Source organism: Lissotriton helveticus, chromosome 7 (genome assembly GCF_964261635.1).
Source record: "Lissotriton helveticus chromosome 7, aLisHel1.1, whole genome shotgun sequence".
Taxonomy (NCBI): domain Eukaryota; kingdom Metazoa; phylum Chordata; class Amphibia; order Caudata; family Salamandridae; genus Lissotriton; species Lissotriton helveticus.
Genome location: NC_136068.1, coordinates 521,675,327 through 521,692,726, shown reverse-complemented (window position 1 = coordinate 521,692,726; position 17,400 = coordinate 521,675,327). Strand labels below are relative to the sequence as shown.

General features: G+C 49.4%; 2 protein-coding genes across 4 annotated transcripts in view; one reads left to right on the top strand and one right to left on the bottom strand.

Moving 5' to 3' along the window:
* LOC144768701 (uncharacterized) overlaps positions 1-2,597 on the bottom strand; it is a 41,445-nt gene extending 38,848 nt beyond the window's left edge. The window contains exon 1 of one of the 2 annotated variants that reach the window (XM_078652565.1): positions 2,146-2,597. The gene's annotated coding sequence lies outside the window, so the exon portion shown is untranslated. Of the gene's footprint in view, positions 1-1,228; positions 1,319-2,145 lie in introns of those variants that run through there. The other variant, XM_078652566.1, reaches the window with a different exon arrangement.
* The window catches only part of LOC144768705 (microfibril-associated glycoprotein 4-like), a 676,294-nt gene that overhangs the window by 256,392 nt on the left and 402,502 nt on the right, over positions 1-17,400 (top strand). The gene's annotated exons all lie outside the window — the stretch shown is intronic.

Sequence of the window (17,400 nt, the reverse complement as noted above, 5' to 3'; positions counted from 1 at the left end):
GCACTACTTTGATTGTAAATGACAATGCCATTTATTAATCGGTTTTCAAAACCAACACACAAATAAAAAAGTTTGTCATTTACAATGCCAATAGCTCTAACTTTTCCGAAGGCGAAACCATTGCATTGTAAATGCTTGTTACTTTGAGGTACCAACACAGAGTACGTAAGAAACGTACTTCAGGAATGAGGAACATACCTGCTGTTGCAGAGATCTGGAAGAGTAGGAGGTAGACCAGCTGGCATGCTGAGAACTTCCACATTTAAGCACATAAGTATAGGTCTATATGCACATGCTGTTAAGGCTTACACCAGAAAGCTGTGGTCAAAAATAATCTGTGTTAAACACAGACTGAACACTAATCCATGGTCGTGCTTAAGCCATATAACCTAGATTGTGCTTCTAGGGTGAAATAACCTAGATTGTGCTTCTAGGGTGAAATGTAACATTACAGCTGTACGAGTAGATATAACATTATTAGCACACAATCAAACTTAGCAGGAATTGAGTCTTGCCTCTTTCTACATAAAACAGTTTTTAAAATTGTCCCTGTGGAGTGCCTCTACTACGTGTATCCGATGTTCTATCTCACATTATCCGCCAAAAGAAAATGATGATGTTTCAACTTTACTTCACCTTGAAAGTCACAGACTAAACATAGGACATATTTGATCAGTGCACAGTGGTTCCTCTGTAGCTGTTAAAATAAGTGTCAAGTTTTACCCTGGTTGAAGACTCATGATTTTTTAGTAGGTGGTATGGAATGAAACCCTCAAACTAATAATGCGTCTCATTGTCCACATCATGTACATGCTTCACTTCCCCTACACGCCTACTTTACAACCTCCTCCCAGCCTGCACACTGCTGACTTCCAAGTCGCCCGTAGTCACACAGTAGATCATACTTTTTCGGCCCCTGGGAAAATGTGTGCGTGTTCCAATGCGTTTGATCACCCAGTCATATCACCAGGTACCAAGATGTAGAATCAAACCGGCAGCCTGCAAGGTCCCCAGCCCTAACAACTAAAACATCCAAAAACAATAGCAGCCTTACTGCAGGTATTTACAGTTTCCAGTCCTTAAATTGTATCCTACAATTCTTGCTATAACATCTGTTAGTCTAGCGGGAGGAACAAAACGACTATAAACCTCAGAATACAGGGTCGTCACCTTAAAGTCGAGGTCTAGCAACAGTGCCTGCGATGATAGTTTGAGTTTTAAGGGTTACCTGGTGACTCTGGATCACGAAGAACACAATGCTCCACCGATGCCTGCCTTCTCTTTCGATTCAGTACCGGGAGTGGCTTGTCATCTTTACATACGTTTTGTTGGCTCAACTGCCAACATGCATTGAGCCGTTAATTAAAGTCCAGTTTGAAGCAAAGCATCCTTTGTGACAGAGCCACCTGTTAACCTTGGTGTGTTACGAACACATTACACGAGGCACCCAACCAACCGCGGGACAACTGGCATCCAGCCAAGGCTACGAAGGAATGTGTAAGCCGCACAACAATACGCTTGTGGAAGACGAACACTCTAATAACACACTTTCTGAATAATATCTCTGGAAAGGATGTGGCGTTGCCAATACAGCAGCCGACTTTGAAACCAAGTTCGAATATCTCGTCGCCTGCTTTTTCTAAGCAAATCACCTTATCTTGCGAGCATGAGTAAAGTAACTGGTGCTCGTGTAAAACGCTCGGATACTGTAAAGTCGGTAACCTTCGGGTCAAGTTAGCGCTATGTAGAAGCTGCCCATAAGAAAGGAAGTGTCAGCAGCAGCTGCTCTCAGAACGAGGCTCACCTCGGGTGAGGATTCTAAACCGCCATTTTAAGTGTTCCACGGAAATCTAGAAGCTTCCGGGTTCACAGACGGCTGATGATCACGCGCGAGGTTTAGCTGGACAGGGCGCTTCCTACGGCGGAGGTTCACCGCAATAAGGCATAGTACGGGTGCGTATCAGAGACGCAGGGACCCTTCCCCTGTGCGCGGGTTGCTGGGCGGATGTGTGTCGACCTCTCGGTCTGTGGAAAGCCGATGCGTGCAGGTCTGTGCACAGTGGACGAGTTTAGCTAAAAGTAGCTACTAAGGATGTGGATTTAGATCCCATCTAACCCCCATTGCGCGTTTAAGCCTCGTCTTACCCGTAGAAGACGCAGGATCCTGCGCGGACACGCACACAATACCGCCACCAGGAACAAAGTCCGCAGCGGGCTTCGGCTCGATCAACTGTGCGCCCAGCCTGTGACCGGAGTCGCCGAGAGAACAGAACCAAAGCAGTCCCCGCCCACAAAAGGACATGAATAGCATTCTCCAAAGCCACCTATTTTTTCGGACTCGCCTACGCTGCTTAGGAGGGCGTTTAGCCAGCAGAGGGCGCGCTACGAGTGCAGTGCTTGAAAATGAGCAGGCTGGCATGCAGGCACCACTCCTGGGCTCCCCTTCCTCTCTCACGCGTGAACCTTCCAGCTAGCTCTCTAATGCAACTCGCTGCTCTCCTCACTAATGCACCGAAACCACCGCTTTCGTGTGACTTTTTATCATTTCCGGAGCTTTCCCAGTACTGTTTACCAGGACGACGACGACCCCAATTGCCCAGTCAACAACGAAAATAAAAATGTTTCCGTCAAGCTCTTTATTATTTTATATTTATTTATTTATTTATTTATGCATTTTTATATAGAGCAGACTTTACCCGAAGGCGTCAGAGCGCTTCACAATAGGAACAGAAATGAAACATAATGAGAAACATTACACAAGAACAGATTACAAAAGCATAGGTTACGTTACATAAGGTAATAGTGACAATTGTGAGCAAACAAAATACATGAGGTAGTAAAAATTGTGAGCAACCAAAAATACATGAGGTAGTAAAAAGTGACAAGTGTGCAGTTACAAGAGAAAACAAAGTATAATTTGAGGTATAATACTGCAATAGGTGCTAGACACTCAGGCACAAAAACAAGCGTTACGTAGGCAAAGGTGGCACTTGTGCAAGTATCAAAGATAAACAAGCATTGGAAATGCAATAGGTCTCGCATTAGAAAAGTTGGAGCTATTGGTCTTGTAAATGACACATATTTTATTTATGTGTTGGTTTTTAACACCTTGACCGCGGCGCTGAAGCCGCGCCCTGTGCTGGACATTCCAGGACAGGGCGCGGTCGTGACGGAACCGTTCCGTCATCAGCACAGCTCAGCCGTGACTAATGACGGAACGGTTCCGTCACCAGCATGGAAGGGGTTAAAATAGCTAAATTGATAGCTTTGTCATTTACAATGCCAATAGTTATAACTTTTGCAAATGTGACACCTATAGCATTTGTAATGCAATATGTTTTATTTACGTGACTTATATGTATTCATATTACAAATAACAATGGCCTTTATTTTTTTATAATTAATACTTAAATAAAATGTTATTGTAATTTATAATGGCAATAGGGGTGTAGAGAGAGAGGTGTAGAGAGAGGGGAGAGACGCAACACCAACACAAATCCAGTAGCATTAAAATATTTACAATAAAAGTGAAGATAATCAGCAGCTCGTAAAAATGTGATTCTTGGATAACTGCTGCCAAATGGAGGGCAAGAACGCGTTAAAATTACAAAATCGGTAAAATCTGTGCCTGGCTTAATCAATCAATCTTGGGCAAGAACAAAAGCGATTTGAAGAGGACATGACAGGAAACAACAACTGAACAGAAGACTCAGCCCGCTGTAGGGCAAATAATTTTAGAAATGCAAGGTTGGCGCTGCATCTAAAATGGAATATGGTTTACCTGAAAATTTCTAATTTCTTAAAAGTCTCAGCACGGTTATAACGTGAATAAAAAAATATGTGAAACAGCCTCAGAATGAATTAATCGTATGTAGGAATTCATAAATCACCAGACAGGATAACTCAGGAGGTTAATGCGCGCAATATAGGAGAGAAAATGTGTGCGCGCGCCTGACCTCTGGCCACAGACCTCAGACACAGCTTACAGTTAACTTGCCTGATTGATACCGAGGGTTGTGAATAACCTGAAGCGATCACTGAATTTAGAGAAGATACCACAGAGGGTTAATTTGTTTATAGCAGGAGTTCTTGTTGTAATTGCAGGTAACAAGTTCCAGTCCTTGCAAAATAACGCAGTGGGCTATGTCTTTGGAGCAAACATCTCCATGCAAATGGCGAGATTTACGTTTGAATATGTGCGAGGTATTTTCTAAAATGAGAGCGTTTGGTAGTAATTAATACCATTATTTAGTTACCAAAAAAACAAAAACAGTAAGACGAACAAGACGGAGGGCATTGCTGTGGGGAGGGGGGAGGAAAAATGCGAAACGGCCGCAGCAGGGGGCGGAGCGGGGAGAGCGGCGATGGGGGAGAGACACGGGCCGTAGTGTGAAGCAGCAGGGGCCTTTGTGCCACAGACCTCAGACACAGCTTACAGTTAACTTGCCTGATTGATACCGAAGGTTGTGAATAAGGTAATCGCCCAGTTAGGTAAAGTCTGTTTAAGACGCTATAGTCTCGCAAGAGAACGTAAGTCGTAACTTGTAAGCTTTAAGTCTGTGTGCAAAATGTGAACTATTGGAGTTTTGTTAAAAAAAGCGTCACGTTTCCAGTGGGTTTTTTTTCTTTCAGTGGGATGTGTTTTTTTTTGTTGTTGTTGTTGGGGTTCTAGGGCTAACAACCGGCTCGCATCCTGCTGTTCAAATTAGCATATCCCAAAAGCAACTTCACAACTGATTAGAATCTTGACGACGGCGCTTAAAGCACTCTAGCATCCTGTAGTTTTGTTTACGAAAGCCTTGGAGTCTGGGGCCTGTGTGTTTAAGTAAATGGAATTGAGGAGTGGTCCGAGCGGTACAGACGTATTGGTGGGTGTTGTGGGGGTTGGGTGGAGTGTTTAGTGAAGTGGATGGGAGAGAGGCTCTGTGTTTGTTTCGTTCGTAAAAAGCAATCTCCCTTATGACCCAAAAGACATACTGTAAATTTTCGCATGTATTTATTGTCCCCAAGCATTGTAAATGTTATAGTAACATTATTCCAATGATGGCAACATCGGAAATTTTTATTAGGTGCAAGCCTAGAGATACAATCCCCCAAATTTCCATAGCACGCTGTAGAGGGAGGGGGGGAAATAGTAGGCCTGCTGAATGGTGGTGAGTCTGTGTCTTTTATTAAGTTTGTACACAAGTATGTTTAAAGTGAAGCTAGCCATCCCTCCTGTGCCTCGAAGTTGCTCTCAGTTTTGTGTTTGTGGTGTGGCGAAGTGGTATGAGCTGATGTATGCTGCTGAATGGGACAGAGGGTGGATGCTTCTGATTTAAAATAATGTGCACGTTTTTTTTCTTTGTTTTGAGCCAATGTATGTGAATGTATCGAATATATGATGTTGAATGAGAGAGATGCTGGTTGATTTGTGTGTGAATAGTGAAATTTATACAAAGGTGTTGCGAAATGGTATGAGCTGATGTATGCTGCTCAATGGGAGAGAGGCTGGCTGAAGAGGAATTAAAGGAGTTTGCACGTCTTCTTTCATTTCTTTGGTCTGTATATTTGAGTGTAGAAAGAAAGGGGAGAGGGGGCCAGGAGGGGAGAGACGGACCTGCGGCGATTTCCGAAAGGAGTTTGCACGTCTTCTTTTAATTCTTGAATGTGAGCACGGCTGTATTGCAGTGCCTGTTTGTGCCCAGGTATTTTGTACTGAAAGTTATACACCCCTACAGTGACTCGAAGTTGTGATGCGAGCCTAGAGTATGAATGTGTACAATGTATGCTGAGAGGTGGCCAGGAGGGGAGAGACGGCCCGGCGGGGATTTCAGTTTGAACTCGTTTGTTTTTGTGGACTGTATGAGCGTGCTAGAAAGAAAAGGGAGAGGGGGCCAGGAGGGGAGAGACAGACCGGCACCCGTCAAAGCGAAAGCCGTGGCAGTGAATAAATTAGGGGAGGAGAAATGCCTGAGGCACAGCGCATGCTGGGGATAGCCGTGGGAGGGGAAACTTGAAGCTTTCATGTGCACGCGCTTTTAATGTCAATGCGCTTGCGCATTGAGGTTAAATTTCACGGGCACTGCAAGGAAACGCCATGAAATCGCGCAAGTTGGTTAAAGTCTGTTTAAGCCCCCATAGTCTCGCAAGCTCAATGCGCATGCGCATTGACAGGCGAGACCTAAAAACACCCTCATTGAAGCATGACCGAGACGGGCTTTTTTACCACCAAAGTTGATGTCAGAATACTTTTTAGGACATTGTCCTTTTTCACTGCTAGTTATTGTGTGAACATGAATGCTGCTGCTTGGCTTCTCAAGCCGCTCCCAGTTCTAAGTGCTGTTTCGGCCAGCCTTTAGGATTAGTCTCAATTGGTCTCCTCAGCCAGAGGCTTATCCCCGTTTTTAGCATCCTCCTGTGCTCAGTGGTTTGTTTATTCCAGTTTTAAGCTTCCTCTTGTGTCGGGCAGTCCTTCTGGTTTCACCCCCACCCCCTTTGTGGGCCTTTGTAAATCTGGCTTGTGGGGTAGACAGGCCGGTGTATGCAAAGACACCTTAAAAGCTCTGTGTTCTTGGTTGGCGTGGATGGGCAAAAGCATAAATCATCGGTTTATGTTTTTTTTTTAGTTGGAACATTTTATTTTATTAAAACATCCACTAAGTACAGGGACGCAATGCAAGTATAATGTTCGATTAAAGTTTTTAATATGAATTAACGTGCCGTGTTTATATTCGAATAGTTCTATAGTGTGACATTTACCCGAGTACATAGTGAAATCGTCATCAGTAAAAAACACAAACAAAACTACGAAATGAATACTCATCCGAACCGTACAACTTTGCTAAATACAAAGAAGAGATAGCAGACTGTTGTACACAACTTTATAATTGGTATAGTCTAGGGTTAATTTAGCATGAAGAAAAGTTCAATAAATAGATGGTCTCATATTGGGCTTAGCCAATCTCCGCAAAGGCTGAGATTCACGTAACACAAGAGTATTCCATATATGACATACTATTGTTCCAGGTTTTGAATGCAGAGACTGTCTGTTGGAACTGTCCCTGGCTGTGATGTAGCTGGGGGTCAATATACCACAACGTAATTTGAAGGATTATCGAGAAATGGATTGGGACTAGTGGAGGCAGAGGAACAGCCTCGTGATAGGAGCCCTCACATCGAGCACAAATGCAGCTGTGGATTTGTTAGTGCACGTGAGATTGCGGAGACACAGACTTTGGATTGGAAATATGCCATCAGAACAAAATTACAAATGACGTTCATACTAGGAAAAACATCAGATTATGATCTGCATTTGTAATTTTGATGGCACATTTTTTGTAGGCACGGGATAGAGCAGACACTGAGACTCGAACTAGTTCCCCTCTCATGAAGTCAGCAGCTCTGCAGCTCTCTAACGTTTCACCGAAGCACCACTAATCCCGCTGCACCAAAATGCTACTACGTGCAAGTGAGTGAAGCAAACAGCAACGGAAGATTAAGGTGTAGTCCGGGCCATTGGTATCTACCGCTAGGCCATGCCAGCAAGCAGATGTGTCCGTGGAGGGAAAAGGCAGTGAGAGGGGGGCTGAACATGTACAACCCAGGAGAGGTGAGTGCAGCCTCCTCCTGCTTTCCGTTCGCTGCTTGCAGCGGTTACTATTTGTCCTTATGCTTCTCTCCCCCAGCATAGTTTTGCTCTCTGTAGCGCATGTGCTTTTCCCCGCCCCTGTTACGTTTCTCTCCACCCATGCACTTCTCTTCTATGCCTGTTGTTGATTTCCCCACTTGCACCCTTTGTGTTGATTCCCTCTTCCTCCATGTTGCTTCTGTCATCTTCCACCATCCTTGTGTTGCTTCCACGTCCCCCCCCCCTGTTTGTTTCTTCAGTGTCCCCCTGCCACCCCTCATGGAGCTTCTGTGCGCTATGTTTCATGCGCCCCCGTTTGTTCTGCCCTGAGTAGCTTCTGCTACAGCTGTCCACCTGCTTTTAATAAAACACCTGATTTTAAATTTCGCTGCTTCTTCCTTCGTGTTGTCAGTCTGTTGCCCACATTTACTTGTAGATCTTCCATTTCATCACTGATTGTGATGCATGAAGTCCTCTGACCCCGCCAAACTCTTATCTGATCTTTGGGTAATGATCATACTTCTATTTAATTGCTATGGCTGCTGTGTGCATGGTTTTCTTGATTACATTTGTACCCCGGCTGTTTCCATTTTGAAAGCTGGCCTACAAATCCCATAATGCATCAGTAAAAAAAACAGAACGAGAATGCTTCAGCTGGGCTGTGTTATTTTATATGCCATGGCCTTTGAAGGTTATGCTGGCTCACACTGCCACTCATGCCCCCCTTCATTTGTTAGGGTGCTGGCTGAGGTGATAAGACTGTTCTGAGCACATGAGTGCCCTTCTCATCCTGCCAACAATGAAGAAAGAAACCCCCCCCCCCGCCCAGAGCTTCCACTGCCAAGTTATTATGTGGGTGGGAGCGGGTGAATCACGCCCTACTCCCAGACTGCTAATCATAAGGGCTCTTTCGTGGGGCGAGTTATCGGATGTGGACTAAAAGGTCAACTTCCCCTTCTCAAACCGTGGGATATGCTGTGTAACTCAGCTACAGGAGGACTTCACCATGTCACAGATACTCAAGGGCACATGAACACTCATCTGCTTTCACCCAGCGTGCGCCACGCTAGCTGATATGTTCTGCCGCATGCACTCTTGTTTGCAATGCATTGATCTGTGTTTATATTTGTTAACTGTATGGAGATCTCTGCTTTACCTCATCACAGAGAGAATAGCATTTTTCAAGACTTTATAAAGTTGGTTGATTTAGTACGTGTTTAATTTTATCTCTTTGCATGTATTTTGACACATTTCCATTAAAAACTGCTTTTGACATAAATTAACAACATGCCAGCCAAAGAGTGTTTCGGTTTTAATCCCCTGATTATAGCTAAGTTGGATACATCCCATTCACACATTTGGTTAAATACAGTGATCCACAACTGTTAACGTGCCCTTACTTAGGCGTCCTGCTGTGTCACAACTGGACGCTCCTGAGATCACTTTGTGGAAGAGTGGATGTGAGTTTGCGGCTACAAAGGTTTAATAATGTGGTACCTACAGTGAAGGGGGTTGTGTATATTCTAAAATATTTTGATACTCCCATGGATCTCAAGCTTGCCCTCTCACTACACTTTACGAATGCAAGCAGGTGCTAGTCTAGACTGTTCTATTACATTTCACCCGTACCTATTTATTTCCTTGTTCACTCTCACCCAACCTTCATTCCTTCTCAATAGGCTGTAAGTGGTTTGCAATGCAATAGGTCTCACATTTGCGAGAGTTTTTTTGGCATTGTAAATGACAATGCCTTTTATGTATGTGTTTTGAAAAACCTGCAAGCGTTGCATAGTCATTGCTTACTAGAAGCAAGCCTGGCAGTAAATGCGCCTCTTGTCCTGCCAGCCTTGCTTCTCGGAGGCAATGGCTATAAAACACATACATAAAATGCATTGGGTTCGATTCCCCGCCTCGGCGGGTCTCGGGCTCAAAATTCCACGGACTCGACAATTCTCGCTCTGGTGCCTACTCAACTCACGGGGTCACACTCTGCGACTCTGGGCAATAGCTTGCTTAATCTCCACTACGGCCCCTCGCGGTGGGATGCCTGGCTTTCACCTTGTGGACACCCTGCTGGGGTTTCTCACAGGGGAATACCAGGACGGGTTCCCTAAGCAAGCGCCGGGACGCTCACGGGCAGCTGTGCGCTTTACAAATCCAGCACATTTACATTTACATTTACATTGCCATTTACAATGCCAATAGCACAAACTCTGGCAAATGCGAGACCTATTGCATTGCAAATGCTTGTTTTTTTTTGCAGATATCCATAGCGCAAATTCGATCCGAAGGACCTGCCCAACTGGACAAATTTGCACCTGTAAAAGTAAATTTAATTGGATGGGTCAGTGACACTTACCCAACAATGCATAGTTGGTGTTACTGCCCTTCTCCTCGCATGTTGCAGTTTGACTCATGGCTGGTGCCAGCGCAAATTGTTGGCTCAGAGATTCACTTCTGGTGGTTGCGATGACCCCCAGCTTCCTACCCAAACGATTAATCAGGGCAGGGGTCACGGGGTTTATTTAATAATAATAAAAAAAACTTACCTGTCCACCGGCGGAAGCAGGCAGCCTCCCCTCCCCAAAGACACTCACAGCACTGCAATGGCAGCCCCAGAGGGCTGACCAAACAGTCATCGCGCCCTCAGGAGTGGGCACACCTCTCCTCTCCTGCTCACATAGAAGCCCAGTCCACCCGCAACTAAACATACAATGGTAATATCAGGAAGTTATAACCATTTAATGTTTCCGCTTCTCCCACTGCAAGAAAGCAGAAGACGCTCCTCCGCCCTAGTGGAGGAGCCGCACCTGGGGTGTTGTGTCAGCGAGCAGGGACTGAAGTTGGAACAAGGAACATGGAAGACTGGCCCAGTCATTACGCGCCAGGGGTGGATTGGCACTGCGGGCACTCGGGCATGGGCAGGTGTCTCAGTGGGCTCTGTGGGCCGTTTTTTTCCCCCTTTACCAGTCCACAGAGAGCACTGACAGGGAGAGGAAAGCAGATTTGCTGTGCGGAGGACTGTTCAGCGATGATCAGCTGTGGCCTCTCCTTGACCTCCTGCCCTGCCAAGCAATCATGCTGATGTGGGCTGGGGAGGGGTGATTGTGTGCCAGAATCGGCCTCCCAGGGGGCCAGGTGTTGCTCAGGCCTATGAGCCATTTTCACCTCGGCCCCCCTGGGGCCCACACAGCCCAGAAACAGTGCTTGCATTAGTCCTCGTGCACAGTCCTTCTCATTCAGGGCATAGTGGCGAAGAAGAATGAGTCTCACTTTTTTGGGCCAGGTGATGTGGGGTACTCGCACCATCTTCACCTTAGCACCCCCCAACCCCCATGGACGGCCCAAAAGCTGTGTTTTTGCTTTAGCCCCTCTCCTGCCACACCATTGCCCTGAGGCAGTGAAGGGCTGGGGAGGGCTGAGTAATTTACAAATAGCTGGGGCCTCGCTGTTTTTAGGTGCTCCTGCGCTGGAGGGCTGGGGAACATTTTTTAAGAGAAAGGGGCCTCGCTCTTTTCAGGTGCTCCTGCGCTGGAGGGGTGGGGAATAATTTTTTAATAGAAAAGGGGCCTCACTGTTTTCAGGTGCTCCTGCACTGGAGGGCTGTGGAATACTTTTTTTAGAGAAAGGGGCCTCGCTGTTTTCAGGTGCTCCTGCGCTGGAGGGCTGGGGAATCGTTTTGTAATAGAAAGGGGCCTCACTGTTTTCAGATGCTCCTGTGCTGGAGGGTATGGGAATAATTTTGTAATAGAAAGGGGCCTCGCTGTTTTCAGATGCTCCTGCGCTGGGGGGATAATTTTTTTAAGAGAAATGGGCCTCGCTGTTTTCTGATGCTCCTGCGCTGGAGAGCTGAGGAATAATTTGGTAATAGAAAGGGGCCTGGCTGTTTTTCAGGTACTCAGCTTGTAGGACATTGTCACCTTGGCCCTGTCTCCTTCCCAAGAACAATATCCTCCAACTTACATTCCTTGTGTGTTTCATGAAAGGGCACACCCGCGAATGTGGACCAGCCCTGCAAATGTGGGCCACTTTTTTCGTCATTGCCCGGGCCAAATTGTGATCCCAATCCGACCCTGTTACGCGCACAAAGTAGCACGGCCCAAGAGTAGAGGTCCGACTCTGACTTGCACGTCTGCATTCACTCTGTTGCATTGGACTGCAGTGCATGACCACGGCCAGGCTGCTGAGGGACCTTGCACTATTCTGCGGCAGCCACGTGCCCCAATCACTTGAGATAGTGTGCATCAGAGCACCGTCTGATAAATCGTCATGTCTCAAACTCTGTGAAAGCTGTGTGATGCACATCTTCCTATTAGCCATCTGTGGCAAGAGAGGAAGGTCCTAAAATGGTACTTAAATGTATTACCATTTTATTTTTCAGCAACCCATCCCAAAGTAAGTGTCAGGACGGGGCAGGGCCAGCAGGGAGCTGTTTGCGTTAAATGCACTTCTCTTTGTCCAGCCGTCTTGGGCTAGCCAGACATGCACATTTGAAAGTTCTCGAATGTAACTGCCTTAGCTGGGTTGGAGAAACCTTAGGCCTCCAGTGCTCTTAGGAGCACCGGGAGAACCTGCTGTATACAATCCTGGGGCTGCTTGTATGCGGAGAGCAGCACCAGGATTGGGTAGTGCAGTTTCCTGCATCGGGAGCTTCCTGGAAGACACCCGAGCAAGGAGGATGTCGTGCTGCCAAGGTAAGGGAATTTATTTTAATTTAATTTTTGGTGCCCCACCACCTTCGGTACAAGCCATCTACCACTGTAAACACGCCTGCCTCAGAAATGTGGCTACTTCAGGCCAAAAAAAGAGAGCGCCCACCTCTTTAAAAACTGCAACTGGCAGAAACCCTCTGGCAGAGCCAGGTGAAATGATCACCTAATGCACAAGTTACTTACCTTCGGTAACGATATATCTGTAAGAAACAGTAGTTAGTGTTAGATTCCTTACCTTAGAATATCCCCAGGCATCAGACTGGATCCGGAAAGTTTTGCGTAGCAGTACCCCTGCGCGTCGGTAGACATCGTCTGCGGCTCCGCGTCCGTCGTCGGCGTCGTGGTCACCGGGATGACGTCGTCGGAGTACTTAGACGCCGCCCTCGCGCGCTGACATCAGTTCTTGTACATAGCTTTCCACGCCAGGAACGCAGAGCCATGCCAGAGACCGACACTGGTGCTGTAAAACTAAGGCCCTCAGAGGGAAATACCTTAACCCTAGATATCGGTCCGCAGAACGGGGAGGATGGGTGGGGCGGTAAGGAATCTAACACTAACTACTGTTTCTTACAGATATATCGTTACCGAAGGTAAGTAACTTGTGCATCTGAAAGAAACAGGTTAGTGTTAGATTCCTTACCTTAGAATAGATACCCCAGCAATACCAACCCCGGTGGTGGGTCTGCGGCCCAAGATCACACCAGAAAGTCCTGGAGAACGGAACGGCTAAAAAAGCCATCTCTCCGGACTTGGCTGTCCAGGCAGCGGTGTCTAGCAAGCGTGTGCAGCGAGGCCCACGTAGCTGCCTGACAGATGTCTTGCAAGGGGACTCCCCGACCCAGGGCAGTAGTAGCCGCCATGGCCAGAGTGGAATGGGCCCTCAGCCCAACCGGAGGCTCTTTCCTAGCCAAGGAGTAACAGACCTTGATGCACAACACGACCCATCGAGAGATGGTCCGTTTGTGCACCGTCCGCCCCTTCTTCGCACCCACGTAACCAACAAAGAGCTGGTCGTCCACCTGGAACTCGCGTGTGCGATCTAGGTAGAAGGAGATCGCACGTTTTGGGTCCAGACGGTGGAGCCTCTCTTCCTTCTTATAAGGATGCGGAGGCGGATAGAAGGTGGACAAGGTGATGGACTGCCCGATGTGAAAGGCCGTAACTACTTTGTGCAGGAAAGAAGGACTAGTTTTTAAAACAACTTTGTCCGGATGGACAGAAAGGAAAGGAGGCTTAGAAGAAAGAGCCTGGAGCTCACTCACTCTCCTGGCAGAGGTGATGGCAACCAGGAATGCAGTTTTAAGAGTAAGAAGACGAAGAGGGCAATTGTGAAGTGGCTCGAAAGGAGCGTACATCAGAAATGTAAGAACACGGTTCAAGTCCCATTTAGGCATCACGTAAGGAACAGGAGGGAACATGTGCGTGATGCCCTTCAAGAACCTATTAACAATAGGGGACTTGAAAAGAGAAGGCTGATCAGGAAGCCTCAAGAAGGCAGAAATGGCAGAGAGGTAGCCTTTAAGAGTGCCCAGAGCAGAGCCCTGCTGGGCAAGAGAAAGAAGGAAGAGGAGAACCTCTTAAAGGGGGGCAGAGAGAGGATCCACAGCCTTTGCTGTGCACCATGCCACAAATGTATTCCACCTGCAGGCATATACCGATTTTGTGGAGGGACGCCTGGCTGCCAGAATCACATCACATACTTCAGAAGGCAAGTCAAATGGCCTCAACTGCTGCCGCTCAATCGCCACGCATGGAAGTGGAGGCTGGACAGGTTCAGGTGGAGGACCGTCCCCTGCTGCTGCGACAGAAGGTCCTCCTGAAGAGGCAGAGGAATCGGAGGATCAACTGACATGCTGAGTAGCTCAGGATACCAGTATCTTCGTGCCCAGTCCAGAGCCACAAGGATGACTTGGACCCGGTTGCGCCTGATCTTCTTCAGCACTCTGGGCAGAAGTGGTATAGGCGGAAAGGCGTACAACAGACCGCAGCTCCACTTGTGCCGAAAAGCATCTCCGAGCGAGTTCCGCCTTGGAAATTCCAACATGCAGAACTGATGACATTGCGCGTTCTCTTCGGTGGCAAATAGATCTAACCAAGGCTTTCCCCACTGCCGAAAGAGGCCATGCGCCACGTCCGAGTTCAGAAGCCTTTCGTGATCCATCATACACCAGCGGCTGAGTTCGTCCGCCCTTCCGTTCAGGGAACCTGCCAGGTGTTGAACCACCAGGGTGACGCCCTGGTGTTCCAGCCATGTCCAGAGGCACAGAGCCTCCTGACAAAGGGTCCACGACCCCACCCCGCCCTGTTTGTTGCAGTACCACATGGCGGTGGTGTTGTCCGTGAACACCTGCACTACACTTCCCCGGACAGAGGGAAGGAATGCTTTCAGTGCAAGCCGTATCGCCCGCAGCTTCAGAAGGTTGATGTGGAGCCGGGACTCCGCCGGAGACCAGAGGCCTCTGATCTCCCTCTCTCCCATGTGGCCCCCCCAACCCAAGAGGGACACATCCGTCACCACTACGTGATCCTGGTGGGGAAGGGAGAGAGATCTGCCGCTGACCCAATCGCGGTTCGTGAGCCACCACTGCAACTGTTTCGCAGTGCCCTCTGAGAGCCGGACGTAGTCGGACAGGTTGCTCTGATGCTGTGCCCACTGAAACTTCAGGTCCCACTGCAGAGCCTGCATCCGCCACCGGGCGTGATGCACCAGAAGGATGCAGGAGGCCATCAGCCCAAGGAGCCGCAGCATCAACCTGACCGAGACTCGGGATAAAGGCTGAAAGACCGGAATCAGAGCCTGAATATCCCGAACCCGCTGTTCGGGAGGATAAACCCGAAACTGCGCTGAGTCCAGAACCGCTCCAATGAAGAGGAGCTTCTGAGAAGGACACAGGTGTGACTTCGGCACATTGATGGAGAACCCCAGCGAGTGCAGGAGGTCGGCCGTAGTCTGGAGGTGGGAGACGACTGTTTGGGGCGAGCCCGCCTTCAACAACCAATCATCGAGATAGGGGAAGACTGAAACCCCTAATCTGCGCAGATGAGCTGCAACCACCGCCATCACTTTCGTGAACACCCGTGGGGCGCTAGTAAGGCCGAAGGGGAGCACGGTAAACTGAAAGTGCTCGTGGCCTACCGTGAACCGCAGGTATCGCCGGTGGGCCGGCAGGACGGAGATGTGGAAATACGCGTCCTGCAAGTCCAACGCTACCATCCAGTCTTCTGGGTCCAGGGCAGCTAGGACCTGAGACAAAGTCAGCATCTTGAACTTCTACTTCCGGAGGAAGCCGTTGACGATCCTTAGATCCAAGATAGGGCGAGTCCCCCTTTGTCCTTCTTGGGTACCAGAAAGTAGTGGGAATAGCAACCACATCCTACTTCTGGCCCAGGAACGCGCTCGACGGCCCCCTTGGCTAAGAGGGCCTTAACTTCCTCCTGCAGAAGTTGCAAGTGATCCCCCGACATTCGGTGGCATGGCTGGAGAGGTCGCCTCGAAGGGGAGGGAGTAGCCCCTTCGGACGATTTACAGCACCCACCTGTCCAATGTGATGGAGCGCCAGTGGAGGAGGTAATGGCGAACCCTGCCCCACACTAGCATCAAATGGGCGTGAAAACTCGAACTAGGAGGATTTTGAGGCAGATGCTGCGGGGGCGGGTGTGGACTGGCCTTGCCGGTGTCCCCCGGCACCGCCAGGGCGGTTACCACGTCCGCGACCGCGTTGAGGTGGGTTCTGTGGCCTGTGGCACGTGAGGGGGTGCCCCTTCCTTGGCCACGAAAGGGACGAAAGGCGGAAGTCTGCTGGCGTTGGCCGAGGCCCAAGGACTTATTTGTAGCCCTGGAGTCCTTAAAACGTTCCAGCGCGCTGTCCGCCTTGTCGCCAAAAAGGCGACGGCCATCAAAGGGCATGTCCATAAGGGATGCTTGGACATCGCCCGAAAAGTTGGTGGACCTCAGCCAGGCGTGACGGCGAACCGCCACCATCGTTGCAATCGCCCTGCCTAGCGAGTCCGTGGTATCCAGCCAACACTTAATGGAATATCATGCTGCGTCCCTTCCCTCCGCGAGGGCCTGGGTTAGCTTTGCCTGGACCTCCGCCGGGCACTGCGTCAGCACTTCCGCAACCGTATCCCACAAAGAGTGAGAGTAACCGCCCAAAAGGCAGGCAGTGTTGACCCACCGCAACCCCAACTCAGTGAGGAGAACAGCTTCTTAACAAACTGGTCGTACCTTTTGGATTCCCGAACCAGAGGGGCGGTCGGGAATGCGGTCTGGGAAGTTGAGGAATGGATCACCAGGCTCTTAGGGGTGGTGTGAACGGACAGGAAACTGGGGTCGCCCGGAGCCAGGCGGTGGCGTCGGGCCACGTTCCGATCCACAGGGAGGCCTGTGGAGGGTTTGGACCAGGTGCCCAACAGAACGTCAGTGAGGGCCTCATTGAACATCAGGAGAGGCTCCGAGTAGCTTGCCTGCGGATTGAGTACCTCAGTGAGGAGGTTAGTCCTCACGGCCGCGACTGGGAGCTCAAGAGCCAAGGCCTTGGCTGCCCGAGTCAACACCACGCTGTGCGCAGCCCCCTCTTCCGTAGCCACGGTAGGAGGGGAGACAAAACCAGTGTCGGGCGAAGTGTCCAGACCACTGGCCTCCCCAAGTTCGTCCGTCCAGTCCTGACTCAAGCCCCTCCCAATCCCCCTCATCCTCCATCTCCTGAAAGTCAGGAAGAAATGATGGAGCCGGATCGTCGGTGAAGGGCTCACCTATCGGCGCCGAAGACGGCGCCGGTCCGACGCCGAATCCGGACCGGGGTGGGGATCGAGGACGACGCCGCCAGAGGACGGCGCCTGGGGCGACACCCTTGGTGACGGCAGCGGGGTCGTAAGGTCGACACAGATCCAGGCCTGGATCCTGAGGAGCCCTGTGCCATTGGGACCGAAGTCGCCGACGGCGCCGGGGTCGAAGCACCCGACGGCGCCGGGGCCGAAGCCGCCAGCCCGCTTGGGCTCCCAGACGGGTCCGCGGGGCCTGAAGGCACCTCGACGGGACCCGATGGAGGGAAGCGCGACCTCATGGCCATGAGGAAG